Raw genomic sequence first — 22,435 nt, forward strand, 5'->3', positions numbered from 1 at the left:
ATATTACAATTCTAAATATCTATTCACCAAATAATGAAGCATCCAAATTTATCCAAGAAACACTATTTTCCCTAAAATATCACATAGATCCAAAGACATGAATTGTTGGGGACTTTAACACATCACTATCCCCACTGGATAGATCAACCTGGCCAAAAATTCAATAGAGAAACCTCGAATCTAAATAACTGCATAGATCAAATATGATTAACAGATATCTACCAAATATTTCAGCTAGCAGCATCAGAATACATGTTCTTTTCAGCAGCACCTGGAACATTCTCCAAAATAGACCGCATTTTAGGTCACAAAGCAAAATTGTCCAAATTCAGAAAAAGTGAAATTATGTCCTACATTCTCTTTGACCAAAGGGAATAAAACTAGAGCTCAAGATGAAAAGCCACGAAAGAAAATCTGTAACACATGAAGGCTGAACAACACACTGTTGAATCAGCAGTAGGTCATGGAAAAGATCAGAAAGAAAATTCAAATGTTCATGAATTCAACAAAAATGAACCACAAATTACCAGCTCTTCTGGGAAATAGCAAAGGCAGTACTCAGAGGCAAGTTTATAGCTCTGAGTTCCTACAACAAATTGGAGAGATCTTAAACCAACAACAAGGCACTTGAAGCTCCTTAAAAAAGAGGAACAAGAGGCTGGGAAGGTGGCCCAGTGGTAGAGTGCTTGCCTTGTATGCATGAGGCCCTGGGTTCAATTCCTCAGCACCACATAAGCAAAAAGCCGGAAGTGGCGCTGTGGCTCAAGTGGTAGAGTGCTAGCCTTGAGCTGAAGAGCTGAGGGACAGTGCCCAGGCCCAGAGTTCAGGCCCCACAACTGTACCCCCCCCCAAAAAAAGAGGAACAAGATAAATGCCAATCCAGTTGGCAGAAACAAATGAGTAAAATTAAACCAGAATTAAATGAATTAGAGTCCAAAAAAAATGACAGAAAGAATCAACAGAACAGTTTGTTCTTCAAAAAATTAACAAAATTGACAGACCATTAGCAAATCTTATCCATTAGCAAATCTTATCAGAAAAAGAAGAGAACACACCAAAATAAACTCAGATGAGAATGAAAACATCACCACAAAAAAAAAATACAAGATTCAGAACATTATAAGGGAATAACTCTCAAACCTTTATGCTAATAAGTTTGAAAACCTGGAAGAAATGGACAAATTTCCAGCAAATATTGATATAACCAAACTAAACCAAGATGATTTAAACTAGCTTAACACACCCATATCAAGCATGTAAATAGAAACTGCAATAAGAGTCCTCTCACCCAAGAAAAGCCTAGGACCAGATGGATTTACAGCAAAATTCTACAAGGCCTTCAAAGCAGAACTCACACCAATACTCCTCCAACTCTTCAATGAAATTGAAAGTGAAAGTTCACTATCAAACTCTTTCTATGAAGCCATCATAACCCTCATCCCTCATCACAGGGACTCATCAAAGAAAGAGAACTATAGACCCATTTCTTTGATGTTCATTGATGCAAAACTTCTCAACAACATTTTGGCCAATCAACTTCAATAACTCATCAAAAAAATCATATAGCATGATCAAACAGGATTTATTTCAGAGCTGCAAAGCTGGTTCAATATACGTGAACCAATTAATATCATTCATCACATCAACAAGAGCAAGGATAAGAACCACATGGTTATCTCAATAGATGCAGAAAAAGCATTTGACAAGATCCAACACCCCTTTATGATGAAAGCTCTGGAAAAACTAGGAGTCTATGGAACATTCCTCAATATAATCTGTGTATGATAATTCTACAGCCAGCATTACACTTAATGGCAGAAAGCTAAAGCCATTTCCTCTAAACTCAGGAATGAGACAAGGATGCCCACTCTCTCCATTCTTCTTCATTTTAGTATTAGAATGCCTAGCTAGAGCAATAAGACAAAATGCAAACATAAAGGGGATCCAAATAGGGAAAGATGAAGTAAAACTCTCCCTCTTTGCAGATGACATGATCTTGTATTTAAAGAACCCCATGGATTCCATTCCCAACTTACTTGAGCTGATCAGAAACTTTGGCAAAGTGGCAGGGTAGAAAATTAGCCCTCAAAAATCAGTGGCTTTTCTGTATGCCAATAATAAGAAGAGCACAGCTGAAATCAGGAAAGCAACTCCTTTGTAATAGCCCCACAAACATAACTAAAGAAGTGAAAGACTTCCATGATGAAAACTTTAAAAACCTAAAAAGGAAATTAAAGCAGAACTAAGGAAGTGGAAATGCCTCCCAAGCTCCTGGATTGTGAAAATGGCAATACTGCCAAAGGCTATCTAAAATGCAATGCCATAATACCCATCAATATCCAAACCTCATTCTTCAAGGAAATAAAAGAAGGAATCCAAAAATTCATATGGAACAATAAAAAACCCCAAGTAGCAAAAACAACCCTTAGCAGAAAGAACAGTGCTGGAGGAATATCAATACCAAACTTCAAACTCTACTACAAAGCCATAGTAATCAAAAGAAGTTGGTACTGGCACAAGAACGGACCTGAGGACCAATGGAATAGAACTGAAGATCCAGAAATGAATCTACAGACCTATATCCACCTAGTCTTGGATAAAGGAGCAAAAAAAAAAAATAGAATGGAAGACAGCCTCTTCAGTAAATGGTGCTGGTAAAATTGGTTAAAGACCGTAGAAAACTAAAGCTAGATCCTTATATATCACCCTGAACCAGAATCAACTCGAAATGGATCAAACATCTCGAAGTAAAAGCAGACACTCTGAAAACATTACAGGAAGAAATAGGAGAAACTCTAGGGCTCCTTGGCACAGGCCAAAATTTTCTTAATAAAGACCCAGAAACACAACAAATCAAAGAAAGGTTGAACAAATCGGATTGCATGAAACTGCAGAGTTTCTGCATGGCAGAGGACATAGCTAGCAAGATCAATAGAAAGCCATGGATTGGGAGATCTTCATTAGCCATACAGACAAAGGTCTCATATCTAAAATATACTTAGAAATCAGAAAATTAAATCCCCCAACAACAAATCATCAAAAAAAACTGCCCAATAAATAAGTGAGCTAAAGACTTAAAGAGAAACTTCTCTGAAGAGGAAATAAGAATGGTCAATAGACACATGAATAAATATTCAATTTCTCTAGCCATAAAAGCAATGCATATCAAATCAATATTGAGACTCTATCTCACCCCAGTTGGAATGGCTATAATAAAGAAATCTAATGCTGGAGAGGATGTGGCCAAAAGGAAACCCTACTGCACTGTTAGTGGAAATGTAAACTTATTCAACCGCTTTGGAAAGCAGTATGGAGGTTCCTCAAAAGACTACACATAGAGCTCCCCTACTACCCAGCAATCCCAAATAATCACAAACAAGACCATACTAAAGCTACCAGCACAACTATGTTTATTGCAGCATTATTTACCATAGCTAAGATGTGGAACCAACCCAGATACCCCTCAGTAGATGAATGGATCAAGAAAATGTGGTATATATACACAATGGAATTCTATGCCTCCATGAGAAAGAATGACCCTGTCCCATTTGTTAGGAAATGGAAAGACTTGGAAAAAATTATAGTAAGTGAAGTAAGCCAGGCCCAAAGAAACATAGGTCTCATGGTTTTCCTTATTTGCAATAACTAGTATATGTCTGAGACAAGCAGAAAAGGTCAGATAAGTTGATGTTAGGGAAATGAACCCTAAGATATGTATTCAAATGTTTTTTTTTCTTTCTTGCTATTGTTTCTAACACATGGACTGCATATTCTAGTTATATTTAAAAAACTTAACTAAGCAGTGGACTAATAAAGACCAATGTTTCTTTTTAAATTTTGCATTGTAGTCGTCAGAGAAATCTGAAGCTCCAGTTAGGAGACTCTAAATGATCCCAATCAACAGTCCTTGATGCAATTGTAGAAGTTAGATGAAGGTCCATTTCGATAAAGTTGCCTGATTACGTAAATGGATAATACATGTAAATGAATGTTCTAAAATAGGGATCTGTTGGTGTGTGATGAAATAGTATCAGATAATAATAAAAGCAGTGCTACTTGCCCCTGGAGGAAATTGTGTTCCTAATGCTGGTTTCTGGGAGATTTCAGCAAGGTAGATTTCTTTCAAAGTTGGTAAGACTTGCTTTGATTACACCCACACACAAAAGTCATTTATAATTTGAAATACTGTCTTGCTTGCAAAATAGAAAAATTGGTAAAGATGTCAACCATCATTACAGAAACAAAATAAACTGAAATTAAGTTATGCTGATACTTAACACCTAATACAGACATGAATAGTCAAAGGTGTGCTTGAACTCTACTTGTTCTCAATGAAGTCTTTTGAGGAATATATTTTTATGTGATTATACAAGTTTTTGTAGCATATATCCTGGAACTGGAGCTTGGGATCAGGCCTCATTCTTTCATTCAGCTTTCTCTCTCTCTCTCTCTCTCTCTCTCTCTCTCTCTCTCTCTCTCTCTCTCTCTCTCTCTCTCTCTCTCTCTCTCTCTCTCTCTCTCTCTCTCTCTCTCTCTCTCTCTCTCTCTCTCTCTCTCTCTCTCTCTCTCTAGGCTAGTGCTCTACCACTTGAGCCACATACCTTCACTTTTGGCTTTTTGCTGGTTAATTGAGGTTAAGAGTCTCACTGGATTTTCCTGCTTTGACAGGCTTTGAGACAGCATCCTGAGTAGCTAGGATTGCAGGCACGAGCCACCAGCACTATGCTCAATATGTTTTCAATTACATAAATTAGTTAGCACTAAGGATTTAACTTTTAAGGAAACAATTGAAGCGTGGATCTGCTGGATTTACTTCTTAAAAACAAAAGTAATAAACATAGTCGTGCTGGTAGCTTTAGTGTGGTCTTGTTTGTGATCATTTGGGTAAATGCCCAATAGTGGGATTGCTGGGTCATAGGGGAGCTCTATGTGGAGTCTTTTGAGGAACCTCCATACTGCTTCCCAAAGTGGTTGAACAAGTTTACACTCCCACCAACAATTCAGTAAGGTTCCCTTCTGGCCACATCCCCTCCAGCAACTGCTATGTTTATTGCAGCATTATTTACCATAGCTAAGATATGGAACCAACCCAGATGCCCCTCAGTAGATGAATGGATCAAGAAAATGTGGTATATTCTATGCCTCCGTCAGAAAGAAGGACACTGCCCCATTTGTTAGGAAATGGAAAAACTTGGAAAAAATTATATTAAGTGAAGTAAGCCAGGCTCAAAGAAACATAGGTCCCATGAGTCAAGCAGAAAAGGTCAGATAAGTTGATGTTAGGGGAATGAACACCAAGATAAGTATTCAAATGCTTTTTTTATCCTTTCATGCAATTGTTTCTAACATATTTATAAAATTGTTTTTGTGTTGCTTTGAATGTCCCTCCCCCACGGTATAACCCAGTCTTTAACTGTATTTGATGTTGGAATAATTTGTGGAGGGGAAGGAAAAAAACAAATTGTTTAACTAGGGATACAGGTGGTCCCATTGCAACAATGAGATGTACAACTCATTATATCGAAAAACGAACTTTACTACTTTGGTAGGGGGTGGGAGGAGGATCTAGTAGGGAGAGGGGGGGAGTATAGAAAGGGATGGGAAGGGGAAACAAAGAGGAGGCAACAATGCTTGATAAGAAATGTACTTGTAGGGGTTATACTTGCAACAATGAGATGTACAAGTTGTTATGTCGAAAAACGAACTTTACAACTTTGGTGGGGGGGGAGGATTGGGTGGGGGGCGGGGGAAGGATGGGAAGAGATGGGAAGGGGAAACAAAGGAGGAGGCTACAATGCTTGATAAGAAATGTATTATTATCTTGCCCATGTAATTGTAAGTCCTCTGTATGTTATTCTCACAATATAAATAAATAAATAAATAAATAAATAAATAAATAAATAAATAAATAAATAAATAAATGTAAGCTATTCAGCTGGGCACCAGTGGCTCATGCCTGTAATCCTAGTTACTCAGGAGGCTGAGATCTGCGGATAGCAGTTCAAAGCCAGCTCAGGCAGGAAAGTCCATGAGACTCTTTATCTCCAATTAACCACCAAAAATAAAAAAACAAAAAAAAACAAAAAACAAAATAAAACAAAGTCTCAACTGATAGAGTGCTAGCCTTGAGCTGAAGAACTGAGGGACAATGCCCAGGCCTGAAGTTCCAATTCAACATGAAATTATGCTAAATGTTGTAGACCAATAAAAAATAGTAATAGCTATATTTGAACTTCCAATCTCAAATATTACAATAATCTTTTTATTCAACTAATCAGTTAGTCTTTTACATGTAAATTTTTATCAGTGTCACCAATGCCACAAACATATAAGTCTTGATTTTAGGATAAATATCATTTCTTTTAAAAAATCAACCCTTATATGTGTGTATGCATATATTTTACTCTGAAATTACAAGTAGTTTATAAATTCATAAATATGGATTTAGACACATTATTAAGTCTAACTAGTTATTTTAAATAAGTTGTGCCATTTTGATTGAATACATTCATTGTTACATATATATGAAAACATAATATTTCTACAAACATGTGTCTATGATCAATTAAAACAATAAATAAGTTAAAAATAAATAAAAATATTTAGATTGAACAACACCATTTCTGGAACGAACTCTTTACATCAATATTTGTAATAAAGAGCTATGTTAATCCCATCCAAATTGTCTCTAAGTATTAAACTTTAAAGAAAACCCTACTTCAGGATTTTATAAATTCTTTCTTAGTATTACTTATTTTAGGAAATTTGTTTTATATGTATATATTGTCTATTTTAATATGAAAGACCACCAAACTATGTAAGATCTTAGTTTTCTTCTAAATTGGAAGATGAGAATGAAGGTATTTTTATGTACACAAGAGCAAATGTATTTCATAAGGCAAATAAGTACTTGTAGTTACTTACACATTTGTGTGTGTTAAATACACTCACATTGGATGACAAATTAATATGAATTCAAATGCTTGAGAAGACTGTCTGATTTGTCTAATAATATTTATTTTAGGATCTAGTTATTTCATATTTCCTTCTTCTTGTTCTACTTTAAGATGCTTGAGGTTCCACTCCGTGTGTAGGAAACAGGTAACTGTTTCTCTTCTCCACATCTACACCCTCTTGTCCCATCAGTGACCCTCTCCTTTCCCCACAAGCAGAGCTGCCTATCTGGGTTTCATGGAGAGGTGGGAGGACTGCAGACCTCTATATTTGGGAAGAGAGAGAAAACACGTTCCATTCACTTGTCCTGAGATGTATAAAGATATTTAGTCTCTTGGAGCAGTGGTTCAAGGACAGGTCCAAGATCCATGTCAGGCCAGGAATTTTTTTTTCTGTCTCAGAAAAGAAAGAAAGAACCTCTTTGCACTGAGTTGACAAAATGGAAGCTGGTATGACAGGAAGCAAGGGTGACACTATTCCAAGAAGAATCTGAGGAAGCCCATTGGGATGACGTTACGTTGCCTCATAATGACGTTACGTTGCCTCATAATGAAGTTAATTCAATCAGGCTAATCTATACAGAAGGAGCAAGAGACAATGAAATGTTTCCTAAACGAATATTCATGCACTCACAACCATCTCTGTTCATATGCTCCAAGCAAGGAGTTTTCTTACAGCAAAGCAATAGGAAGTCAAATGTTTTCCTTGCTTCTTTATGGCTCAGGGGAAGTTGACAGCTGTCAGTCAAATAAACCACAATGCCTGAGTGGCCAAACAGCAAGTAAAAGGAAACTGAACTGCTAGAGAAATTGATGCCTCGATTTTCTAAGGAGATTCTGACATCTGCCTTTTAAATTAGAATCCGTTTTAAAGATGGTTGATTTCAAGATGGCTTTCCATTTTACACAGGTGAATTTGTCTCATCCATACATTCATATCAACTATTTATTATTACCTAAAAATATCTTTTCTGTACTGGGCTGCCTTTTCTTTTTGGTTTCAGTATGAAAATCTTTACAGACCTATCTTTGTGGGCATAGATTCTTCTTCCTTAGCTATGTTAAGCCTGCTGATACACCTATTGAAGGTATTCTTTTTATATTTTATATTTTATTTTTTCTGTGCTGGGCTTGAATTCAGGGCCTAGTACTGTCCCTGAACTTAGTATGCTTAGGACTAGCACTCTACCACTTGAACCACAGCTTGACTCTTTTTTGGTCAGTCATGGGTCTTGAACTCTGGGCTTGGATGCTGTCCCTGAGCTCTTCAGCTCAAGGCTAATGCTCTACCACTTGAGCCACAGTGCCACTTCTAGTTTTCTGGTGGTTAATTGGAAGATAAGAGTCTCATGGATGTTCCTGCTTGGGCTGCCTTTGAACCGCAGTCCTCAGATCTCAGCCTCCTGAGTACTTACCATAGCTCTACTTTTGTTTTTTGTTTTGTTTTGTTTTGGGTGGTTACTTGGAGATATGAGCCTCACAGACTTGCCTGCATGGACTGGCCCTGAACAGTAACCCTCAGATCTCAGCCTCCTGAAGAGTTACAAGTATGAGCCCCCAGTGCCTAGCTGAAGGCATTCTTGCTTGGTTTCTGTGTGTTTTGTTTTTATCTGATGTTTTTCAAACTTTTTATCTCTGCTGAAATCACCAATCACTTATCAGAGCTAAGGTTTATTTACATCTTGTCTTGGCAAATTTGGACTCATCTCTCCTTTCTTCATAAATACTTCTCCCTAGATTTGGGGTCAGTTAGTTGAGTGACACCTCTGAGACACTCAAAAACAGTCATCACAGACGAGCGTAATATTCATTATGGTTCTCTATATTTCCAAGTGAAAGCCAGAAGCCCCTTATGAAAGATTCATATTTTGGTCTTTTCAATGAAAAAAACCCCACTAACGTAGTTGGCATTACGAACCCTGGTTCAGCTTCTTCATTTTTGCCATCTTTGTCTTATAGTTGGGAAGATAATTTACGTATCATATTACATATGGTTTTAATATTTCATAAAATAATAGTATACAATGAGAAAACACTTTACTGTTGCAGATATGATACATAAGGATTCTCTCATAGCATGAGGTAAATGAGTTCAAAATGGTAAACATTAAGTGTTCTGAAACAATAAAACATTTGACTTCAATTATACACTTTTTGGGGGACTAAGTCAAGTTAAATGTAGGTTGACTGATGAGGTAGCAGATACTATGAAATAATCTACATAAAATGCATTTTTATTTGTTAGGAAATGGAAAGACTTGGAAAAAATCATATTAAGTGAAGTAAACCAGTCCCAAAGAAATTTAGGTCCCATGGTTTCCCTTATTTGCAATAATTAGTATACATATAGGATAATCAGATGAGCTGAAAATCTCAAAAGCTATGTATATGTGTCCATATAAGATGATGCTAAGTGAAATGAACCTCAAGATATGGACACAAGAGGTCTGTCTTGGTTGTTATTGTTTTAAATGTACTATGTGAATTTTTTTATTGTCTCCTTTGTATGTTCTTCCCCCTATAGTATATCCCCTGTTGTCACTGTACTTGATGTTGGTACCCTGCATCTTGTATATACATATGTCTAATCTGAGGAAGGAAAGGGGAATAACAAAACGCTGAAACAAGGACACAGGATGACCCTTTGCAACAATGATACAAGAGGGTATACTGGAAATGAACTTTACAACTTCAGGGGTGGGGGGAAGGGAGGGGTGGGGGGAGGGACGAGATAGCGGGACAACAGGGAGGGGGTAACAATGCTCAACAAGTAATGTACTCATTGCCTTACTCATGTAACTGTAACCCCTCTGTACAGCATCTTTACAATAAAATAAATATTAAAAAAATAAAAACAGGGCTGGGAAGATGGCTCAGTGGTAGAGTGCTTGCCTTGCCTTGCCTTATATGAAGCCCTGAGTTTGATTCCTCAGCATCACATAAGCAGAAAAAGCCGGAAGTGGTGCTGTGGTAATAGTAGTGGTAGAGCACTAGTCTTGAGCTGAAGAGCTGCAGGACAGTGCCCAGGCCCAGAGTTCAGGCCCCACAACTGACAAAAAAATAAATGAAAATAAAAATAAATAAAGTTGGTGTCCCAAGTCTAATTTGTATCCTAGGATTTCTGTGATTTTATTTTAGTTCTCTATAAAAAATCCTTTTGTGTGTAGATAGATAGATAGATAGATAGATAGATAGATAGATAGATAGATATTACTTATGCTCTACACAAATTTTCGCATATATTTCTATGAAATAATGAAGTAACTAGAAAAAATGGAATTTTGCCAGAAGTCTACAAAACTCATTGAAAATCACCAGCACTACAGAAATAGTGTTGCACTCATTTAGACCCAATTATAGGTAGAATGTTATTGTATGTGCCTGTGTGTGTTTATGCATATACATGACTAATTAATACAAATAGATTTTCCAACATAGCCAAATAGAATTATCACACAATTATACAGAAATTAATGATCCTATTAGAATTCCAACTAAGATCTCCGTTTCTCTGACTCCTTTCTCCTGCTGCTACCTTGTCTATTTGTCTCTTCAATAAAAGATGCTGCCAGAGCCACTTGTATCATCTCTTTTCTTCTTCCTTCTGGTCCTTCCTTCCCCGTTCTCTGTCTTTTCTTTATCTGTGGTTCTTTTTCTCTATTCATTTTCCATTCCATCTTTTTTTCCTGTCATTCATTTTTTTCTTTTGACACTCATTCTCTATATTTGATAATTCTGTGCTGGTTTCCCCTGAAGAGATCTTTTTCCATCTCAATAAGTATGATAAAAAGAGGCATACTCCATCCTGATGGCAGAGTAGGGCTAGGATTAATCAAAACCTTGCTTTGAAGTTGCTCAGATACCTAGCCAATTGGATCCAACAGGTATTACTTCCGGAATGTTTGTTTTTGTTGTTGGCTGAAATTGTCAGGAAAGTGTTCACTTTCTAGGAACTGCAATGAAAAACATTAGGGAACGGTAGAGACCACACCATAAGCAGAGAAGATCTCTTTTAGTTGGCCAACAAAGAAAAATGAAAAAATAAGGACAGGAAGACAAAATAGCATGTTTCTTTGCTTTCGCTTTTTCTCATCTGAGATAATAAATTCTCATCCCTGTTTAATCTGCTGCCTATAGTTCTACTTTCTACCTTCTTCAGAGAGTAATGCGAAAGAAAAGGGTTGTACCCTCAGAGAAGCCATTTTCTCTTCTACAAATTAAATTAGCAAAAATAACTTCAAAACAGTATTATTGGAATAACACAAATTGAATAAGCTCCCTGTTTTAAAAGTTCATCAAGACATATTAACATCGTGCCATGAACAAAAAGCAACTTTATCTTCCAATTTTAATGGATATTTTGGAGTTACCTATGGGAAGCTACATGAAGCAGATGAAAACTAAAGATGTTTTGCCAATCAAATGCAATTTCTCTCTGTCAAAAGCAGAGAGTACCAGGTTATATCTTATCTGAGCAGTTTTGCTTACCTATTACACTTTATTTCCACTACCAACAGGAGGAGTGTATACATAATTATGAACTGGCAGATGTAAATGTGCAGCATTGGCAGCCTGTGTGATTACTGATGAGAATGAATCAATGTTCCTCGTGCCATGTACAATGCGGTTAGAAACAGCAAATCTGTTCAAGCATTGCCCATAAGCTGCATAAAAGGCTAACCAAGTAAAAATATATCATCCGCCATGACTCAGCTTATGTCATTGAATTGTTAGCTAGCTTTCCTTAAATTAGCCATTTTTATAAAATCCAGTAGATTTTATAAACTGGAAATTACCTCATCTCAGGCTCTCAGTTCTGTGACAATGTCAATGTCAGAATACTTTTAAATAATTCATAATAATAATAATAATTAAATAATCATTAAAGAGTTCATAAATGAACTCTTACCTGGTAAAATTAGTTGATGAGAAAATGTATTGGTGTGATTTCCTGAATGGCAGGATTTATTGTGAAGTCTAAGAGGCTCTACTGCTTGAGCTCCTAAAGAGAGAATAGATTGCCATTTTATTGCTAAATGCTTCCCACCATGATAGATTGTATTTTTTTAAATTCTTGACATTTTTCAAAAGATAATCAACATTTCTTTTCTTTTCTTTTTTTTTTTTAAACCAAATTAGGAAATGAAGCATTTCAGGTGATGTGGTAGTCATTGTTTGTTTTCTTGTTTGGATTGTATCAATCAGAATTATATCAATCATTATCATGTTAATTGGCTGAAAGCTACTGTTCATCTCCTTCAGGTTTAGTAGTGGTTTTCCTTCAGTCTTTGGATATTTGGTGGTAAGGATTCATCTGGGATCGTCAAATACGTAGAAGTTCTGTCAGATGTTAAATTGGAAATTGAAAACACCCGAGAAGATCTGTTAAAGAAAAATGCTTTCTCATCACTTGCAAAACACAACTACTTCTCTCCTAATCATGTGTCTCAGAAGGCATTTCAGCCTCTATTGAAAAGTGTTCACAATTCCTTTGTGAAGAAGGAAGGCTAGAAGATCAAGAATGATAATTAATAAAAATGTAAACTCTATGGTAAGAAATGTATGCATTATCCTGCCCATGTAATTGTAACCCCTCTGTACAGTATGTTCTCAAATAAAATAAAATTTATTTAAAAAAAATGTAAACTCTAATATGTTTTATAGTCACAAGCCAACTTCTCCTATGAGGATAGTTTAGACAAACCTGAAAGTCTTATCCCTTTTTTGTGACTGAAAGTCAACCAGGATTAATCTCAATTTTATTTGCTTTTTTTGGGGGGGGGGAGGGGAGGGATCAAAACTAGGAATTCAATTCAGGGCCTCCTGATGGCTAGACAGTCACTCTATCACATGAGCCATGTCTCCAGGCTGCTTTTGGCTGTTTATAGTGGAATTTGATTTCACAGTCTTTTGCCCAGATTGGCCTTGAACGACACTCTTCCAGATCTCAGCTGAGTAACAAGGATTACAGACATGACCCACTTGGTTAATCTAAATTTTCAATACCTACTCACTTTCTGCTCAAGCAGTTTAGGCCCCAGCAATGTCAAATAAGCAATGATATCATCATTTTAAAGGCTTGCCGCTGAAGAATATAAGAACAGGATAAATTCTTAAACTAAGTGGAATCAAATTTGTTTATTAATTACATGATTAAACATGCTATACCTTTAATTCAAGGTATTTACATCTGTTATGAAAGCATTCTATCATATTGAATTACTGCAATAGAATATTTTGTGCAGATAAATAAATAATTATAAAATATGCATGCAGTGGAGAGGGGATAAGTTTATGAGAGCAACACATGGATGGAAGTTAAAGATAGATAGATAGATAGATAGATAGATAGATAGATAGATAGATAGATAGATAGATAGATGGATGTAGATACAGGTATATCTCTGAGCTGTGCCCAACAAACAAACAATTCAAGTGGAAATTTTTCATTCATGCTTTACCTTGGTCAGTGTGGGATATAGAAACCAATGGGAAAAAATAATTAAGGATACAACTGTTACAGATGAGCCCAGTTCTAGCCCTTGATTAAATTTTACTTCTCCAGGCTCATTATTCTTTAACATCCTTTGTATTCCCAGCATGTGTGTGTGTGCACGCATGTGCACGCGCACACACATGTATACCTATTATCTCTCTATATCTCTATCTATCTAGCTATCTATCTACCTATGCCTTGATTTCCAAGCCTATACATTGAATTGTACAAACAATACTATTTCCTTGGATGTCTGAGAAGTTTAAAGTCAGTAGGTCCAAAAAACAAAATTTAGCCATCCCAACTTGGTAAATGGCAAGTTTATTTTTTCAATTATTCATAATTAAGAACTCTTCAACCACTTACTTTAGATGTCTGCAAATTCTGTTGCTTTTATTTTATATTATATTATCAATTGAACCGTTGTCACCGTTTCCACCACTGCGACCCTAGTTCTACTTGAAGTAAAACTTGGCTTTCCCAAACTGACATGTGTTCTTCCATCTTTGGCCTCTTATAGTCTGTCCTCAACACAGTGGCCAAAGTAGTTTTTGTTTTTATAATACACACTAGATTATGTTTTCCATCACCCAAACACTCCAAACAGTTCCCATGATGTTTTGAGTCTTTAAAAGGACTTTGAACTATCTTGTCTCTTTTTAACTATATTTTTATTATTCTGTCTTCTCGCTGGTCCTTGAGAACTCCAGGCTCATTCTTGTCAGGAGTCTTTACAACTTGCTATTATCCTTTGTGCACTGGGTTACTTCCAAGATAGCCACATGACTTCCTTCCTTTAGGTCTCAACTCCAACATCTCCTTCTCAGTTTAAGTTTGTCCTAAATGCCCATTCAAACTCCTGTTATCTTCCTTCCCTTTTCACTTCACAATCATTCCTGATGTCATTTTACCTCCTAAATTATTTTCTTAACATATACACTAGTACCATGTGACACTGTGTGTGTGTGAGAGAGAAAGAGAAATAGAGATTCTCATTGCCTAGGTGAGTGGAGAGTATATGAGATCTATCTATCTATCTATCTATCTATCTATCTATCTATCTATCTATCTATCTATCTATCTATCTATCTATCTATCTCATATGAGATAATTTAGCTGGGCGCTGGGGGCTCAGACCTGTATTCCTAGCTACTCAGAAATCTAAGATCTGAGGATCGCAGTTTGAAGTCAGCCCAGACAGGAAAGTCTGTGAGACTCTTATCTCTAATTAACCATCAGATGCTGGAAGTGGAGCTGTGCCTCAAAGTGGTAGAGTGCTAGCTTTGAGCAAAAAAACTCAGGGGCAGCACCTAGGCCCTGAGTTCAACCCCCACAACTGCCCCCCCCAAAAATCAACATTGTCAACATTGCTATAAAGATATGACGGATAATTTGAGAAGCTCTAATAGGTAAATCAAACATAGCCCTAAAAGTTAGAAAGGTTAAAAGTATGTCTCTTTCACTAAGTTCAGAAGAATGAAGAGTTATTATCCAGGAGAAGGGAGAAGAATCGGGTGCGAAGAATGTAAACAGACTGTCTGAAATGGAAGGAAAACAAGCCCATCTTGCAAGTCTGCATTGGAACAAAGGCTGAGTGACTGGAGCTTAGAAAGAAGAGACTACAGGGTCAGGGCTCCTCATAGATCACATTCCGGGATTTGTTCTAAGGGTGATGGGCCATTAATGATGCACATGGAATCCCATGAACTGTGTGTGGGCACCTTAGGTCTGCAGGGGCTGAGGCACATAACGGAATGACTAGAGAAAGACAAGGTGGGAGATGAAATGAGAATTAGAACTAAGTAGCTTTGACTAAGGTATGATTTCTCATTCAAGTCTTGTAAACCATTCTTTTTCTTCCTTGCCATGATAGTCTTCACTATTTTATTGTCAGGTTTTAGCCCAGAAATGTTCAGGTTATAGTCTCTTTCTTGAGCTGAAGTAAAAAAAAAAAAAAAAAAAGTTCATTCTATCATCTCCAGCTATTCCTCCACTCAGAATGGATATTTTCCATGGATTTTTATATACTTGGAATATTTATTTCAGCCTTTTGATGAATTCCAAGATGATCATAATGTATCAGGAACCATGTTTAATTTATTCCCATAAACTCAGTAGCTGGCATGTTGAAGATTCATAATCACACTTGTTAAATAAATGTGAGATGAAATTGGTTGCTAGTCTGCCAACACAAAATACTGGCAGTGTTTTCATTGCTGGTCTGGATACACTGGATGTTGCTTTGAAATGAAGGCCTTTTCTGTATCACCCACAAACAGATCAAATGGTCAGTGGTCAGATGTGTATTTCAATTGCAAACATACAGATACCTTAACAGGACATAATTATATACAAACTGCCCAAATTATATTAACATTGAATAATACATGTAAGGAGCAAATCATTTTTCAACACAGTTCCTAAAGGAACTGAAAGTAGAGAACTATAAATTGAAGAAGAAATTCAGTAAAAAAACAAACAAACATTATTTTAAAGGAATAAAAATATCTTTGTAGCTTCTCAAAAGTCTCTGATTCCCAGAGAATATGATAAATATTGTAAGATGCTAAATCATCAAGTATAACTTCAACTGTTTAATCATAAAAGGATCCTTCCAAATTAAATAAAAATCTTAATAGTCTACACTGATCCTTAACTACTTATTCTAGGACACGGCTTAAACTCTACTGAGCAGAAATAAACATGCACAAGGAGGCTGATCTGTGTATACACATAAGTACATTCATACATAAACACATTAATTCAGTACTGTAATAAATAAAGTTATAATGCAAGTCATACAAGGAATAAGAATTTTCAAATGAAATGCTTTATGACCATATAAGCCAGAGGGAGCAGTCACTCTCCATTTATGATGGGAACTGTGGAGGGATGAGAAAGCTGGAAATGGAATGTGGGTGAATAGGATTAAAGTACTTTATGTGAAGGTCTGAAAACAGAACAAGGAAACCTGCTAAATTGTTTTTGAAAGGGGTAAGGGGCAGATATGAAAGAAATGGAGAGGGGAAATTTGATCAACATACACTTATGATTGTATGGAAAATCACAATGAATCTTTGTACAATGAAGATAGAGTAATAAAAAGTTATGTAGCACCATTTAAATAGATGCTTCTAAACCTGCAACTGTGAAGTTTTCCTGAAGTTATAGAATTTGAAATAGATCTCTTTACATAAAAATTGTAGGCAAACCATAGTTTGAACAAGGCTAAGACATAAGATCCTCCCATAGTGTAACTATTAAAGCGTAATTTAGTTGTATGTCAAAAAATGCTTCACACTTAAGAGTGTGTTTTAAAAAGTAGTGTTTTGGAAAGGAATATGCTTCTGTAAAACAGAACAACTTTTGCAATAATACATTAAACAAAACAGAGTTGGGCAAAAAGATAATTTGGTAGTTTATATATACTTGATATTAAGATACATTGACTTAAAAACTGGCCAAAAACACGTAGACAAAGAAGTAGATCTCAAGCTGAGATCTCAAGCTGTTCTATTTATATAATGCATGCACATATTGTATTAGTTGTATTTATTTCAAATAACATTTTTCTAAAAAATGACCTGAACAGTGGGAAAATGAAGAGTAGTTTCTGCATAAAACACAGAACAAAAACTTTTACCAACAAACACACTTTAAACATAGAGTATATGTTATGAACGATAAAAATTATGTGACTTGATGTCTAAATAAGTTACAGCAATCTTCTTTCATCTCTCCAAATTTTTGTTACTCAAATTCTCTTGAAGAGGATTACCTAGGGGCTTTCAAGTATTCGTATCTTTGCCAATTTCAAGTACAGAAAGGACCATTTGTCAAATTCCAGTTCAATGTATCTGTCATATTTGCTGTTGCTTACACCCAGAAATAATATAGAAACACAGACTTACCTGAGAAATTGCAGAATATATTGGAGTTCCTATAGTCCAAATTACTGAATTCTTCTTTCTCATCCTGTATGATTCCATTCTGTTGCAATAACTCAGATTTCTACATTTGTAATATTATACTAATAGGTCACATATTAATGCTCAAAAATGTATTTTTTTCCTGATTGATTAATGGATTTTGTTTTTAATAATTAGCTAGTCACTTAGTATTTTTTTTTACTATTTTTTAAATTTAATTTTATTTTATTTGTGAACATACTGTACAGAGGGGTTACAATTACATGGGCAGGATAATGCGTACATTTCTTACCAAGCATTGCACCCTCCTCCTTTGGTTTACCCTTCACATCCCTTCCCAGCATCCCCCCTCCTCCCCAATCCCAATCCTTCTCCTTCCCCCTCCTCCCCCCCCCCCCCTGCACCGATGTTGTAAAGCTCGTTTTGGACATGACAACTTGTACTTCTCATTGTTGCAACAGGTCCACCTGTATCCTTAAACAACTGGTTTTTCCCCATCTCCTCCACAAGTTATACTGACATCAAATATAGTGAAATCAGGGGTTATACTGTGGGGGAGGGACATACAAAGCAACAAAGAGATAATCTTATAAATGCGTTAGAAACACATGCATGAAAGAAAAAAACATTAAAATACATATCTAAGGGTTCATTTTCCTGACCTCACATTATCTGACCTTTTCCGCTTGACTCCTACATATACTAGATATTGCAAATAAGGGAAACCATGGGACCTATGTTTCTTTGGGCCTGGCTTACTTCACTTAATATAATCAAAAATGTATTTTTAAAAGGTGGTATTCTACTCTATGAATACAAACTGTCAATCATATGAAGTTCCATGTTTGTAGTGATTTCCATGTTTTAAAACCATGCTCCACTTTTTCTTTTGGTAATTAATTGTAGTTAAGAGTCTCATGGACTTTTCTGTCTTGGCTGGCTTTGAACCACCATCCTCATCAGTCTCCTGAGTAGCTAGGATTACAGGCAACAGTCACCATTAAAAAAAAATAGAATCTAAGGCATCAAAATATCAGAACTTTGGCTTAATAAGCAGTGAAATAAGAGTTAGGCACATTCACCACCAACCAATAAGCAACCTGGGTAGACTACAATATTTCATAATAAAAAAATCACTATAAAATTTCATCTCAGAATATTGCTGAGTAGCTAAAGATAGCCATAAAGCATATTTCATATTTTCTCCTAGCAGAATTTATCTTGGAGAAAGAAGAGTATGGTACATTCAATTCCTCCTTAATTTAGAAGGCCTTTAAGTTTTCAAGAAAAAGATACATCATTCAAATATGAACAAAGAGCATGCATTTTCTGTAAAGCCAAAAAAAAAAAAATACCCTGAACTTCAATGGCACGTTTAATGAAAGTTGTGTACACAATGTTCGTTCTACTGAGCTAAGGGAGTGTATAGAAATGTAACTTTCTATCATACATAGAATTAAATTTTTAGGTCACTTTCTATCCTACATAGAATTAAGTTTTTAGGATCCTATAGTCACTACTTAAAATCCCACAAGTAAAAATGTATCCATGGAAAAGTAGAGATATTTTGAATACTAAAGTCCTTTATTCAACAACACAGAAATTTCACAAAAACAACTGTACTGGGCAAAATTGAAGTGATTTTTTAAGGTTTTTTTTTTTTTTACAGTTTTGTACATGCCCCATAAGTGATTTTTCTTTAATAAATACACTGTTTTCCAAAACTGCATTTTAAATAATTGCACAAGCATACATACACCTTACACAAATATCTATTAGAAAATGTAATAGATAACTGCACAGTTCAGGATAGGAGAACAAAGTGACAGGAGTCCACCTAGTGACCCAAGTTCCTGAAATATTTCAACTATTTTGCCATTGTGATAACAGAGTCCCTCCTAACACAGTAGCTGTGTTTCATTCATGAAGAATACAGATCTCAGTGTGAAATGCCAAACTGAATAAAAACAAAATGTGAAACATTTAGCTGTTACATGAGAACCAACTGTGTGATATCACCGTGAATCTAACCATGATCAAAGGCTCACTATAGCTTTTGGCTGAATATATTTGACCCCAAAGAGTGTGTATGTTTAACTGCTTTCATTTTTTTTCATTATTTTATTACTGATATTATCCGCTTAAAGGCTTCATATGCTTTAGCATTAATTGCACACTTCTGTGCCAGGGGTTCTGACTGAGAGGAAGGGAATATTTCTTGTAGTGATTATTTAATGTTAATTCACAGTAAGCCCATCATTTCTTACTTGCTGGACATGTGTTTAGAAGAAGAAAGTTGGGAGACAGAACATAAGCAACAAGGAGACATTTGTGATGTATGCTTTCATGGGGAGAAGACAATTCTTATTTTTTTCCCCAAGGATGGATAAGTTACTACTTTGTGAGCATACCTCTGCTTATACACAAAGCAGAGTCCATCAAAAAGCCACTTTGGTCGAAGGTTCAAGAAGAGAGGGTCTGTATTATGAGTTAGGGCACTGTGTGATAATAAACTGTACATTTGCTCACTACATTGGCCCAACTATTTTGATCTCCCTAAATACTGGCACATTATTATATTTCCTTTGAGAGGACAGGACCCAGAGCATGTTGGACCTCTGTTTTTAGTTCATCTGATATATAATTTTTAAGTTGTTTAGCGAGTACCCACCACACCATCTATCTTTGGATTACTGAATTTTGAATTTTCTTGAAAACTGAATAGGAAAGGCAGTGAGGAATTTTTTTAAGTTACATTTCATCAGTATTTGAGAATATGAGAACTGTAAACCTTGAAGTCAGGACCCTAAAGCTGTCATTGTATGCTTTATAAGTTCTCACTATATGAACAAATTGGAAGAAAACCAGAGGGAGTCCAGAAGAATATATTTTTTTCATCATCACCAATGAGAACTTTATGGCACCCCACACTACACAGACTTGTAACCAAAAATATTCAAAGCAGGTGATATGAAACACATCAGTAAAATATATATATGTGAGAATTAAAGAAAAGCTACTCTGTTCTTTTTCAGTAATTAACAGATTTACTTTGATAAAAAAAATGAACTGACATAATAAACATCACATTATACAATATAGATACAGATTCACTAGTTATTTTCAAAAGCAACCAAAAACACATTAAGACATGCAACACCACAATGCATTTCAGACTGTCAGTACATTGCTATGTGATCTTTTTAAAATAATATGCCCAATATAGCCTGAATAGAAGTCTGTTTATTTATGTAGTAATCATTTTCCTAAGAAAGGCAAGCTTCTCGTTGAAGTGTGAAAGCAAGTTTTCACTTATGTGTACCTCATTAGTACAAATTGGTAAACAAAGGCAAATTAAAATAATAAAGGGGAACAAGGAAGAACTTATACTCGTTCTCATTGGTCCTATAGAAGAAATATAAATTCTAACTAGAAACCCTCAAAGGAATATTCATCGAGTCAAAAGCTATCTCAAAATTATTATACAGTACTGTACCCCATAGCTTGTGATTATTTATACTGTCTAAACCCAGACTGATTTTAGCACATAATGGATTTTCTCCAAAAGGTGCTGGGATGGTTACTGTAGACTTGCTTTGGTGTTCTAGGCCAGTGATGTCACACTTTTTGTCTCCCAGTGGCATTTGCATGATCAGTACCCACACTTCCCCCAAGTATTCTGCTGATGTATAAGGTGCTCCTTCTGCCTCCCAATACTTCATTCCAATCCTATCATCTCAATTCCCATTCAAAACTACAACTAGATTCTTTTGACTACTCGTTTGCCAGTCTTTCAAAAACGTTACACTTCAACTTCTCTCTGTCCCATCATAGTTTAGTTATTTTTCTTCTCCTGGGCCGTTTGACCAACCTGTTTCAACAGGCTTGTGGAATGTCATGAGCTAGCATGACTTTCATGAATACAGAACAAAATGCTGCAGTAACATGACAACTTGAATGTTGTGTGCATTTTTTTTTTGTTTTTTGTTTTTGATAAACTCTGTTCCAGTCTGGAATCTGAAAATAACCTTTATAGTTTCATTAAAAGAAAAAAATAAAAGAAAAAATCCCTAGGAATGCTGACTCTCATAAGCCAAACAAACCCTATAGGCCATGGTAGCCACGCTTGTATGGATCACTATCTCCTTTGTATGTGGACAGATGACAGAGCCAGCCTTCCGTTTACGAAATTCCACAGGCTGGCCCCATCTCAGGGAAGCATAAATGACAAGAATGGGAAAGGGGATGGTGGAGATTTCCACTGAGACGTGGGGGGGGAAAGCCACTGGTCCAACCAGAAGGCTATGAGAAAAGAAGGTAAAAACAGACCATATGCCTCACTTTTAGAAATTTGTTTGATTTTTTTTTTGGTAACTTAAAAATATACTTAGCAACACCCCAAAACCAGGTCTCCATGTATTTAAGTGTTAAAACCTTATTTCATAACATTAACACATTTGGATACTGTGTATTAAGGATTTTTTTCCTACCAAAAAATAGGCAAAAAGAAAATGAACAAAACAAAAATAAAATCAAAACCCAAAACAAACTTATCCTATGTTTGTCTAGGAAAGAAAAATCAGTCGTGGATTTCTCCCCCTAAGATCTTATGTTTAGTCTAGGAAACACTGGGTTGTTTTTTTTTTTAATTTGTGTTGTTGTTAACAAAAAAATTTACACAACTGATTCTGCATTTTCCAACTATTCTGAGTACTTTGGCTTACAGTGCAACTCAAGACAAGCCAACTACACTAAGTACTGGGGATCTACACCCTTCTGTACAGTTTGCTTGTAAGCAATGCAAGTGCATAACCACTACTCTAATACAGTGCTCAAAAGATTAATTGAAACTTTCATTACATCTTCCCCTCTTAGAACAGAACAACGGAAGGTAATGGCTGGATGCATCATCTTTGAAGTCTTGTAAAACTTGGCCTCAAGTCTCTAAGGAAAGATGCATGGCAAAACAGTGCCAGTATTCTTACTACTTCTAGAAACAACTGGTAAAAAAAAAAAGTTTAAAGCTAAAATTTATTGCTCCAGATTTAAATTGCAGA

This window comes from Dipodomys merriami, unplaced genomic scaffold, assembly GCF_024711535.1.
Source record: "Dipodomys merriami isolate MVZ:Mamm:240054 unplaced genomic scaffold, mDipMer1.0.p SCAF_15, whole genome shotgun sequence".
Classification (NCBI taxonomy): domain Eukaryota; kingdom Metazoa; phylum Chordata; class Mammalia; order Rodentia; family Heteromyidae; genus Dipodomys; species Dipodomys merriami.